The sequence below is a fragment of the Chlamydotis macqueenii genome, chromosome 9 (assembly GCF_036417535.1).
Source record: "Chlamydotis macqueenii isolate bChlMac1 chromosome 9, bChlMac1.mat, whole genome shotgun sequence".
Lineage (NCBI taxonomy): Eukaryota > Metazoa > Chordata > Aves > Otidiformes > Otididae > Chlamydotis > Chlamydotis macqueenii.
The window spans coordinates 17,022,729-17,034,270 of record NC_141564.1 but is presented as its reverse complement, the minus strand read 5'-3'; the positions used below and the strand labels follow the sequence as shown (position 1 = coordinate 17,034,270).

General features: G+C 62.6%; 1 long non-coding RNA gene across 1 annotated transcript; it reads left to right on the top strand.

Moving 5' to 3' along the window:
• The first annotated feature begins 671 nt into the window (after positions 1-671).
• LOC147599700 (uncharacterized) lies at positions 672-4,803 on the top strand. Its single transcript, XR_015259394.1, has 2 exons — positions 672-1,043; positions 4,562-4,803. It is a non-coding gene; the product is annotated as an uncharacterized LOC147599700 (long non-coding RNA).
• The last annotated feature ends 6,739 nt before the right edge of the window (positions 4,804-11,542 follow it).

Below are 11,542 nucleotides of genomic sequence, written 5' to 3'. Positions count from 1 at the left end.
CTCTGCCTCTCTGCAGCAAGCAGGGCTGTCCTGCCACCCCAAAAACTAAACGTGGTCCAGCCAGGCCACCAAGCCCCAAAACATCCCCCATCACACCTGGTGCCCTTCGCAGCAGCCTTGGCAGGGCGGGAAGCACCTTCCCAGGGGTGGGATGGGGTGAGGAGCATCGCTCTGCTCCCCCATCGCCCCGTGGGGTGTAGCCGATGCTGGTGTCACTGGGGGCAAGTTCCTCCCTCCCCGGCCCCGGGGTCTGGGCAGCCCCAGGGAACCGGTAAGAGGGGAACAGGGATGGGGAGCCGGACGGGGGCCAGCATCCTGGACAAAAAGGGCTGGATTATTCGGTACAAGCATACCCCCTGCCGACCAGCTGGAAAAGCACAGCTTCTCGGCAGCACCACCCCACCCCCCCGCCCGGAAAAAAAAAAAAAAAAAAAAAATCAACCTCCTAAAACCGGGTGATAAAACCGAAAGCCCCTGGCTGGAGAGGGGCCGGGCGCCGGCGAGGGGCTGTAGCCGGGCGTCGCCGGTGACACGCGTGAACCCCCGCCCACTCCCGTTTCGCCAGGCCCGGCATTAGCAAGTTTTTTTCCACAGGAGGTTTTCAGTTTCCAGCATTTCTCTCCCGGCCTTTCCGCGCAAAACACTGGGCCCCCTGCGAGCCCCCCTCCAACCCCAGCCCCGCAGGCAGTGGGGTGCCCGGGGGGGCATCCCCGGGGTTTTTGCGGTGCTTGGGGTTGGTTTGCACTTTCCCCTCCGGTGTTTTCTTTCTTTAAAAAAAAAAAATTTTTTTTTTTTAAATTCTTCTTCCTTCCCCCCCCCACTCCCCCCGCAGCGCTGCCCCAGCCCGACCAATCAGGGCCCTGTGGGGTTGGGGGAATCGGGCTGTGGGCTTTAAAAGCGGAGCTCTTTGTGCGCTGGAGCCCGGTGGGGCCCCCGCACCGGCAGCCGGTGGGACCGGGATGCGGGGCCGGGATGTGCCGCTGCGGGAGGAGCCATGGACCACGCTGCACCGGCGGCCTCAGGACCCAGCTCCCCCCGGGCAGGTATTTCTTCCCCTGCACCCAAATAAACGTGTGGGAGCCCAGTTTGCCCCACTTGCTGTTTTGCCAGGTCTGGGGTGGTTTTTGGTTTTATCCTTTTTTTTTTTATTATTTTTTTTTTCTTTTTTAACCATCTTGTTTCCTTCCTCCTTTGCACCTGCTGGTTTATTATGGTAGGGTCTGCCGGGTGGGGCAGGGTGTGTTGTGCTGGTGGCACGGGGGGCTGAGCAGGCTGGGGTGATGGAAGCTGCTGGGGGTGCTGGTGGAGGTGTTGGGGCCTGTTTGGGGACAGCTTGCTGTCACCGGCTGCTTGTGGGGACGGGGTGAGGGTAGAGCTGCTTCCTGGGGCCTGTCTGTCATTGTAGGGTCACTCAAGGGGGTACAAGCCCATTGCTGCTGCCCCAGGCTGGGTGCTGTGGGGGCACCTCCAGGTTCTCCTCCCAGTGCCCATGGCCAAGATGCCCCCAAACCCTTGAAAACTTGGCACTGAACAGGCCTGCAGCCCAACTCAGCCCCTTCCTTAGTACCAGCTTTAAGGGTAGCTTGAACCTGACCCAGGGTGTCCCTGCAGCTGCCTGGTCACCATGTAGTGCCATGAGCAGTGGCCCTGGGCTGTGGGACCTGCCTGCATTCCCCCTGGCCCCCAGCTCAGCCCTTGCCCTTGGACCCCCCTGCATTTTGGCCAAAGCCCTGCTCCATCCCAGAGCTGTGCTGTGTCCTTCAGAGCAGAAAAGCTCCCTCTTGGGCTGAGCAGCGGAGGCTAGAGCTGGCCGACAGCACCATGGAAGCTGGATCTGGTCTGTGTCAGGCTTTCCTCCATGTCCATGACTGCTGGGCTGGGCTGGGAGGGGACATGCTGGTGGCCCAGACTGGAGCTGGGAGACAGGAGAGGGGTCAGGTATGTGATGGTCAGGTGGTCAGCCATCCCACCAGGGTTTGCTCTTTGCCCCAGTCCTGGGACCTGGGAGCAGTGGGGAAACGGCAGGCTTGGCTGGGAAATGTGTGAGGCCCCAACCTTTGCGCCATGGGAAGTCATCCAGCAAACAGCTGGTGTACTCGGATGCCAGAGCTGTACCACTGTGCCAGAGCCACTGGCCTTTGCGTGAGCCGAGAATGGAGGAGACATCGGTCACAGCCACCCTACGGAGCTACCTCTCCTCACCCCTGTTGTTACAGGGGTGCCATGGCCCTGACTGCTGGCTGGAGCATGGCTGAGCACCCACACAGCTCAGTGCACCCCAGAGGGGCTTGCAGCCTGCCCTGTGGCACTTGGGACGGGAATGAGCCCTGGCTGGGGACCAAGGGCAGGCACTCACAAGCCCCTATGTGCAGGCAGCCGTTGGCATGGCCGTTTGCATGAGCGAGAGCTGGGGCTGACTGCAGGAGCCTGTGGTGGCTGCGGGGAACCTGGTTGCTGCAGGGGGCCTGGTGGCCCCAGGAAGCAGCTTGGGCCTGTTACACAAATCGAGAGGAGCCAGGAAACCAGTGGAAGGGCTGAGGAGGGCAGAGGAGTGAGTCTGCATTTCCCTTATTGCCTGAGTCACTGGGGCCGACTTCCCTGGCTCTGAGATGCTGTGGTGGTGCCTGCTGAGAGCCTTGGCCAAGCTCCTTCCAGCACGGTGTCACTCTTGTCCCCGGGCACCGCCTGGTCCCCGTTCCTGAGGGTCCCCACTGAGAGTCCCAGGCTCAAGACCTACGTACGGCACAGCCCCCTGGTCCCCACGCCAGCTCTGCGGCTGCTGTAAGCACAGCCAGGACGTACAGCTGGTTTGGGAAGGGGCTGGGAGTGATGTGGGGTAGTGACCGGCTGGGGGGCTGGTGGTGGGACAGTTTTGGTGAAGGACCAGTTCTGGCTGTTCTCAGCTCAATCTTTGTTCCTGAGGTCCTTGCACGTGTGGCTCCATAACAGCCTCTGGGGACAGTGGGACTGCGGCAGGGACCTGATGGAGGGGACGCCCCCCCCCTCCCTGGTGGCACCTCTGCCATGGGATGCAGATGGGTGGATAAGCTCTTTGGGAACAGAGAGGCTGGAAAAGGGGCACTGGTGCCTGCAAGCATGAAATGTCCAAGGATTTGACCCTGGTACGGTCTCCTGAAGTCACCCTGGTTCCTTCCTTGTGGTATCCCTGGGGTTAGCAGTGGGTTTGGGGATGCTGCCATTCCCCTAGGAGAGCAGGGGCTGGTCCCTCTCTGTCCTGTCCTAGGACAGTCCCCTTGCACTGTCCTGTGTCACAGCCCCCTTGGTAACAGCAGGGGATGGTGTCCTTGCCTGCCCGGGCTTGCCAGAGAAACCCCACAGCCCCGCACATCACCATCACAGCAGCGCTGCCGTGCTCTGTCCTGCAGTTTGCACCCTGGCAGCCCAAGCGATGGGCGCAGGCAGTGGCTGTCCCCTTGGAGTCAGATGCTGGGGACGCTGTGATTCCACATGTGAATGGTGGCCAGGCTGGGGGCAGCTGCCTCCTCTCAGGTACAGGCGGATCACTTTGCCTGCCAGAAAAGAGGAAGAGTGCATGCGCGTGTGTGTGCATGTGTGCGTGTAAAGAAGAGTGGCCAGCATCCACAGCAGAGTGCATGCAGGCTTCAGCCACTTCCTTACGCTGCAGGAGGGACACGGTGACCTGGCTCTGAGGGACAGCCACCACCAAGCCTGTCACCCCAGCAGCATCCCTGCTCCCTGCAGAGCAAGCCACAGGTCAGTGCGTGCAATGTCTGCTGCCTTACACAGAGGAGCAGAGCCCAGACCTCGGAGCTGCTCCTGATACACTGGAAGGGAAGAAACTTGCCCAGATCCTGGTCTGGCACAGGAATGAAAATTAGTTCACGGCAGCTGAAGGTCCCCACCACTGCGCACTCTGCCCCAGTGCCTGCTGGAAGTGCTCTGGCAGCCAGATTTCCTCTGGGATGAGTGAAACACCAGGGGGGAAATGCCCTTGTGCCAGGGGAGACGGGTGTCCCAGCAGGATGGGGTGTGCATGGCCCTGGGCCATTCTCCACTGGAGAAATGTTCCTGGAGGCACCTTTGGGTGACAGGGGCTGGGCACCGTGTGGCCCCGTGACACTGCCCACAGACTGGCACCCTTGCTCCGGTGGGACATGGTGACCAGTTTTGCTGCCCTGAGGTGGGGTACGCAGGATGGACCCTGTGCTGTGCTCTGGCTCCTGCTGCAGCTGTTTGCTCCTCTGCCCTGCTTCCCAGCGCCTTCCCGCGCTGCAGGGAGGCAGAGCACAGCTGAAAATCCACCCACCGGGTGCCCCCTTCCTGGCTGTTTGCTTCCTCTGCTCCTGGCCTTGCTTTTCAGTGTGGCTTCCTAAGAAAACAAAGGTCGTGCTGTCACACTTTGCCTATATACACACACACACACATACGTGTGGCTGGCGTGCTTCTAATAAACTTTGACCACATTTCCATCCTGGTGGACAGAAGGGCGGCAATCTGCAAACATGCTCAGGTCAACAGGGCTGGCAAAAATAAGTAACTGGGGGAGGGAGAGAGAGACTTTACTTTCCTTCCTCTGCAGCTGAACCCCTTATTAGACACCAGAGAAGCCACACATGGGGCACTCAGCATGCTCCACCTGCAGGAAGGGCTTTGATCCAGGTTCACACCCTGAGCCATGCTGCTGTGGGAGCTCCCCAGGGACCGATGGCATGACTGCCAATCCACTCACCCAAGCTGAGCCCTGATGAACTCATTCCACGGCTGGGGAGGAGCCAAGGTGCTGGATATCGATATTAAAAAGATATTTATTTCTCTGAGGGACATCTACTGATATCTAAAAACGCTGAGTTTCTTCATGCAGAATGGGAATGTGGCCGTCCTCACTCCCTGGCCACTGTGTGAGCCCTCCCTGCCTACGCCAAGAGCCTGTTCTCTCCCCATGGCTCCTCGGATGTGTTTTGAGCGCCTGGGGGCTGTCCCCATGCCCAGCCTGATTCAGAAAATCCCCAGGTTGAACTCTGCCTGGGAACGGGGCAATGGGGCACAGGCTTCATCCCGGTGCCAGTGCTGCAGCCCAGCTCCCAAATCCCTTGAGAGCTGCAACCTGCACCCCAGATGTGCTGCTGGGGGGACGCTGAGAAGCAGCAGGCTGCCACCAAACACGCTTGTTCCACAGCTCCCCCTCCATCTTCCAGCTGAAAAAGCCCCAAAACCCACTGCAAAATCCACCCGTCGGTGTTCAGGTTGAGAGCGCAGGGGTTGCAGGGGCTGTAGTTTTACAGAAACTTCCACTCAGGATTTGGCATTACCACAGCGTTTCCGTGCTGGGTGAAGGAAGCACAGCCCAGGGGTGACTCCTGGTGAATGGTGCGGGACGTGGCCCCTTCGGTGCCCGGGCTGCAGCCGGCGCTCAGGGAGAGGCACCCAACGAGAGACAGGCTCCGGAAACAGGGCTCCTCCGGGGCTGTGCTCCCCCATTCCTGGGCAAGCGATGGCTGCCGGACATGGGGCAACATGGCCCCTGGTTCCCGCAAGCCCACCACTCCAGCTGCAGGCAGCTGCAACGTTGTCCCACACCTCCCTCCATGGCATGGCTGCCACGCATGCTGCCCGCAGCTCAGCACGCGGCAGCCGTCCCTCCGCCCTTCGCTGCCGTCACACCAGCTCCGCAAGGGGTTTTATTGCATCTTGTTTTTTGCAACAGCACCAGGGCCATGCCTGTTGCTGAGCTCTGGCTGGTCCTGTCCCCTCAACCCCAGCGGGAGGGGGCTGTGCCGGGGCAGGAGGGGAGGCTGCAGCTCTGCTGCCTGCCAGCTTCGACCGCTGACCATTAACACCGCTTTTTTTTTTTACGCTCAGTGTCAGCAGGACGTGGTTTATTCCCAGGAAGGAAGCCGGGTTCAAGCACGCTCTTAAAATACTCCGGCAGCCTCTGCAGTGGGAAGCCTGAGGGCTTCACCAAGCACCCTCCTGAAATTAGGGTAGTGGGCCGCAGGGAAGCGGCCTTTGAGCACCGCGAGGCTGCCCCAGTGCCCCCCATTGCCTCCCTCCCTGCTTGCCCCGGCTTGAGGGGTCCCCTGGGCTGAGTAAGGGGGAGCTCAGCAGCCTGAGATGGAGTTCTCTCCTCAGCCGAGGGGGTCTGGAGGCAAGCGCTGCCCTGGCACGTGGCCCAGCAGCAATTACTCCGGCGGCACCATGAGCGGCGATGATGCCACGCTGCAGGAATGGCAGGGGTGGCTCGTCTCTGCTCCAGAGCTCGCAGGAGCTGCCAGACTGGGACAGGGCTCGTCCGGCCGTGCCCCACGTCCGGTCCTCCCAGCCCTCCTGGAGGGTCCTGAATCTCCCTGGCTGTGACCCCCAACCAGCCTGGTGCTGCACTGGATGTTTCCCCTCCCAGCTGCAAACGGGGCAACTTCTGCCCCACGGCAACAGCTGCTTCTTCCCACCACCCTCCCTCTGTCCCAGCACTGATGCCCTGGGCTCCCAGTTGCATTGGTGGGTACTGGGATTGTGGCTCTTGGCCAGCTTCTCTCTGTCACAGCCCGGGCTGCTATCTCGAGGTCCCAAGGGGAGAGCTGAACCCTGCATTGCAGCAGGCACAGGAGAGCAGCCAGCGGGAGGGAAGGTGACCCAGTCCCCAGGGCCATCACTCGGCCATGTGCTGGGGGACCTGCTGTTTCCGCAGGAGGCTGGTGCGCTGGTGTGCTGCCCAGTCGCACCCCGCCAGCACAGGGCACGGGCAGGCCAGCGGGTTCATTGCAACGCTGAACTCCTTCGCAGGGAGAAGATGGAGAAGAGAACTGAATATTTAATGCCGGCAAAGTGCCTTGACACGGGCGGCTGGAAGGCGCCGGGGAGGGGACGGGAGCTGCCAGTGGAGTGCTGCGGGACTGCCTGGAGCAGAGTGACACGGGTGCACCCGCCGCGTCCTCTGCCCCGGTTTTTTGGCCCCTCTGCTGATGAAGGCACGGGTGGCCGTTGGCGCTGTGGAGCTGGGGGGGAGACGCAACAGGGGCTGGGGTCTCATGCACACAAAAGTGGGGGCTCTGGGGCTGAGGATGGCACCAGGCTCTGACCCCAAACCGTTTGCAGGTGAGCTGTGCCCCCCGCGGCTCCTTGGCTTGATTCCTCCTTGCAGGGCCATGGAGGGCAACGCCAGTCCTGGGGGGGGGTGGTTTTGGTCGCATCCAGCCTAAACGTTGGGTGGTGCCGAAAGCCAAGGCGAGCTGGGAAAGCTCGGGTGCAGCGGGAGGAAGAAGACACAGGGCTGTCACTGCCAGGAAAAGATAACCCTGAAAGGGGAAATGGAACAAAAACCGGGTGGAAGACGAGCAAAGGAGCCAGGAACAGCGCGCGGTTCGGAGGGGGGCGGGGGGGCGGGTGAGGCCCTTGTGGGTGGGTCCACGGGCCGTGGCGGGGAGGACCAGGCAGGGGCCAGCATCCCACCCACCTCCCCCTCGGGAGCCCCGCGTGCCCACTCCCTCCTCTTCCTCTTCCCGGCAGCGGCTGGGAGCCGCCTCCAGCCCGGCCCCGCTGCCCGCCATCCCCTCCGGGCCCCCCCCCCTCGCCGGTCCCGCGTTCCTGATGCTGTTGGACCGGGGACCCTGTACCCTCGGGGTGACCTGGCCAGCCTGCCCGGGGAGGCTGGAGGGGGTGGGCAGGAGCAGCCTTTGCAGCACCCCAAACCGTGCCTGAGGTGTCCTTTCATCAGCAGCCACCCCTTTGGGGTGCACACATGCACACTCACACACGCAGACACAGACACACTTACCCTCACACACCTGCCCCACCTCTGCACCCTCACACAGCACTTGCTCGAACGCTGAGGAGCAAACGAGGGTCACAGCCTGGGCACACAGCGCGGGTGCCACACGTGTGTGCTCCCATATGCACACACACACCCCGAGCCACACACAGACTGCTGTATGTACATCCCCCAACACTCACATGTGCACACTCACACGCGCTCTTGCCATCACACTCCCACAGCCTGGGAAATGCATGGGTACATAGCCATGTGAGCACACATGGTGCCACGCGTGCAGAGACACACATGCACTGTCACACTTGAGCACATATGGTGTGCAGGCTGTCGCGTGTGTATGCACTGTCACGTAAGCAAAATCCCATGTGCAGAATATATGTACACAGTCACATGTGTGCACACTGTCACGTGTGCAGAATGTGTAGTTTCACACACGTGCACACACAGTGTCATGTGTGCAGATTGCTATGTGTGCACAGCCACATGTGCACCGCCACACGAGCACATGGTTGTGTATATCATCACACACCTGTACATTCAACTTACACGTGCACACGCTGTCCCACGTGCGCCTTCACATGTGCACAAATTGTCACGAGTGTCCAAGTCCTGTGCACACATGGTCACACATGCATGTATCACTTGTGCACTGCTCCCCTGTGGACATGCAGCATCTCTCTGTGTCTCCCTTGCATGCGTGCCATGCCCCTTGGGGACCACCGTGACCCTAGAGCTGCAGTGCCAGGACAGGATGAGATCCACGGGAGGGCGGGGGGAAGGAGGGCCGGCAGCGTGGCCCCAGTGCGGCTTCCACCAGGCTGAGGCCGGAACAAACTCATCACACATGGGTGTGAGCCAGGACAAAAACAACGCGACTCTTCAAATACAACTCGGACATGGTGTGAGGGTGGCCGTGGGGCCGGAGGAGGACACGCGTGTCCCCGGCCGCGAGGCAGGAGGCGGATGGGGGCTCTTTGTTCCTGCCGCCGCCGGTCGTCCATGATGTGGAAAGAAGGCGGGCAAGCCCGGCACTGCGAAATGGCGGCCGGGGGGGCGGGGACCGGGGGAGGAGGAGGAGGGGAAGGCCAGGCGCCCTCCCCGCGCACACAAAAGGCTGCAGGGAAAACACGGAGGGCAGTGGGGCGTCGTGCGGAGCGGCCTCGCCGCGCACCCCCCCCGCCACCCGGTACGGGGCTGCCCCGCCACGAACCCGCACCCGGGGGCGCGCCCCGGTCCGCGGCAGGAGCGCCCCTCCCCGCACAGGTGTGACCCCCACCTCCTCTTTTCCCCGCGCGGCACGCACACCCGTGGGGGGCTGAGCCCCCCCTCGGGAGGGGAGGGATGAGCCAGTAAATTTGGGGGGGGGGGGGCGTGAATCGGAGCCAGGGCGAGCTGGGAGCGGAGGGAGGGAGCGATTGGGGGGGTTGCTCCACTGCCCCAACCGGTGCTGACAAAGTGCCCCTCCCCGGCCCCCATCTCCGGGCGCATCCCCAGACCCCCCAAAAGGGAAGGGGAGGTGCCCCGCTGGCGGGCGTCCTGTGCCCGCTGCGGCGGCCGGGCGAGCCCCACGGGCAGGGGGATCCGGCCGCCTCTGCTGCTCCCGCACCGCGTCCCGGTGCCCGGCACCGCGTCCCCGTGCCCAGGGCTCCGTCCCGCTCGGGAGGGCTGCGGGTCTAGCACCGGCGCATCGTGGCGGCGCAGCCGTCGAGCGGGCGTCAACGGTCCCGTACGTGCCCCGGCCTCTCCCGGGATAAAGCCGCGCTCCGGCAAGCGGGGAAAACTCGGCAAGTCCGGGCACAAAGCGGCTTTGTGCCGGGCTCTTTGTCTGAGGGGGCGCAATGGCTTATTCCTAGGTGGCCAAATAAAAGGCCCCACGGCTGGCGCCCCACGGGCAGCGTGCCCCCTCTCAGCCCAGAGTAAGGAGGACTCGTGTTGCTGCGGAGGCCAGTTCCATCATTTTATTTGGGACAGGGAGCGGTTGGCGGCAGGGAGGGAGGGGACCTGCCGAGCAGGGGAGCCTGGGTCCCCCAGCAGGTCTGGCTTCCTTGGCAGGTCAGGCTGGTTTGGAGGAGCTGTGGGGCTGGGGTGGCTTCCGCGCGGCCCTGAGCTTCCTGCCTGGCCCGATGGCAGCTCCCCAGGGCCCGTGGCACTCGCAGCAGGGAGCTGGTGGGGGGGGGTTGAGGCTGACCCACACAAGTGGGGCAGGCTGGCGGGGGCTGTGGGCACTGAAACCTATAGAGATGGGAGGGGACATGGACCAGAAATCACCTCTCCTTCCTCTTCATCTGTGCTGTGCCCCCATGCAATGAGTTTGTTCAGGTCTCAGCCTCATGGAAATGAGGACGGGGGCCAGGCTGTAGCCCCAACCCACGTGCTTAGGTGTGAGTCGAGCATCTCTACCTCTGGGTGGGTTTGGAGTTGCTGTCCACCCACCCAAACCACTCTTTTCCCTGCAATGAGGACGCTGTCCACAGCAAAGCCTCCTCCTTCAGTGCCACCAAGGGGCTGATCCACCACCCTGCCCATCATCATAGATGGCGCTGGCACTGGCAAGTGTCACCATGGCTGTCATCTTCCCCTGGTTGTAGGGGGGGGGGGCTCTGCCTGGCTGGAGAGGCCAAAAACCCGTGGGTCAGCACTGCGCAATATCATCACCCCACAGAGGACAATGTCGGCCCCTGTGTCCCTCCCCAGGGTGCGGGTTTGGGTCCCCAAAAGGTGACGTGGAGGCAGGGCACCATCTGGTGGTGCCTGGGCTCAGCACACGCCAGCCCACACGCACGCTGCCCACCCACACGCTCCCGCGCCCACTCACACGGTGGGGCCCCCACACATGTGTGGGCGCCCCACTGCCCACACACTCGTGTGCAGGTGCACACGCACACACGTGCACTGAACGTACACACACACGCACAACCCCACGTATAAATGCACACCTCCGTGTTTGCACGCACCCACAGTGCAGACACGTTCACCCACTCATGGGTGTGTGCAGCTGCAGGCACACGCAGGTGGGTGCACAGGCGAGCCCGTGGTTGCGCACGCAGGCATGAGGTGAGTGCAAGGCTCAGCGCAACACCCGGACCCACATGTGGGCTGTGTGTGTCAGCACGCACGAACACGCGGGGCGACCGTGTGTGCACGCAGGCGAGTGGTGCCGCACACTCCGGTTTCCAGCCAGGTGGGGTGAGCACACGTGCGCAGCATGCCTGCCGAATTCCCGGCTGCTCCGGGGCAGCAGAGCTGGATGGGGCTTTTATTTCTTGAGCCTGATCTGGAATTTTCCTCCTCCCCTCCCTTGCTGCCGCTTAACTTTGGGGTCATTTTCAGCCCTGCCATCGCTTTCCTGGTGGGACCTTGGGCATGTCACTTAACCCCTCCATCCCCTCCCGCTTGCCCACGGCTGGGGCTGGGGCAGCCGCAGGCATCATGGTGCTGGGGGGGCAGCCATGGGGAGCAAGGACAGGGCACGGGTCCTTCTTCACAAGGCAGGCAGCCGCTCTCCAAGGGGTGCGTATGGCTGTGGAGGTTTTGGCCGCCGGCCCAGCTCGCACAACCAGAGACGGAAGAAGAGCTAAATTTAAAGGCGGCTGGGGGAGGGCTGCGGGGGGCTGGATGGCGCAGGGCTTCTCTCTGGCCGCCTGCACAGGAGGCGTGGGGTGTGAGCATGTTTTTGGCCGCCACGCCCTTTTTTTCGCTGGGGAGTTGCAGGCCTGGCAAGGAGAAATGCCTGTTTCATCAGCGGGAAACGACGCCGGCAGCTGAGCTCGAGTGGTGCCGCGTGCCCCAACGGGG